This window comes from Setaria italica, chromosome V (genome assembly GCF_000263155.2).
Source record: "Setaria italica strain Yugu1 chromosome V, Setaria_italica_v2.0, whole genome shotgun sequence".
Taxonomy (NCBI): Eukaryota; Viridiplantae; Streptophyta; class Magnoliopsida; order Poales; family Poaceae; genus Setaria; species Setaria italica.
In genome coordinates this window covers 27,543,680-27,544,590 of record NC_028454.1, presented here as the reverse complement: position 1 = coordinate 27,544,590, position 911 = coordinate 27,543,680, and positions in this window count along the sequence as shown.

Sequence of the window (911 nt, the reverse complement as noted above, 5' to 3'; positions counted from 1 at the left end):
CATGCCAGTGATGTTTATACATTTATGTGGGGCTTCTGTTGTCCATGCCAGTGATGTGTTTATATGTAGTTCTGAGGATCTGTTGCCCATGTCAGTGACCCTTGTTTTGCATGTTATTCATATAGATGGGTCTTGAAGACAAGAGACGCATGCTTATTATTCATGTAGCTCTTCTAGTGGCTGCCATGTATGCATTCTTCCTGAATAGGCTTAGGCTGGCTAAACCCTCACGTCCTCAAATTAGTTATGCCCCAATGAGTGCTATGGACGAGGAAAGGCAAAAAATTTGGATAGAATATATAACTGTAATGATGTAGAGTGTGTAAACATGCTTCGCGTGAGAAGAGCCCCTTTCTTTAGGCTATGTAATTTGCTTAGGGGCAGGGACTTGCTTAGAGATACCATACATAGCAGTGTAGAAGAGAAAGTTGCTATGTTTCTCCATGTTGTTGGGCATAACCAAAGGTTTAGAGTTATCCATCAAAGTTGGAGGAGATCTGTAGAGACAGTAAGTAGACATTTCAAAGAGGTGTTGTATGCAATTGGTGAACTTAGGCATGAGATGATTAAGGCTCCATCAGCTGAGACACCTCTTAAGATTACAAACAGCTCAAGATGGTACCCATATTTCAAGGTAACACAGTAGTATCCTTATGACAGAAATAATGCATAATTGAGTAAAAATTTTGTAGATGATTGTGTTGTTGGGTTTATGTAGGATTGTGTTGGGGCTATAGATGGCACTCACATCTATGCTAGAGTCCCAGCTAAGATGCAATCAGCATTTAGGGGGAGGAAACACTATACAACTCAAAATGTGCTAGCCGCAGTGGACATTGATTTGAAGTTCAGTTATGTGTTGGCTGGCTGGGAGGGTTCTGCACATGATGCCACCATTCTAGCAGATGCAA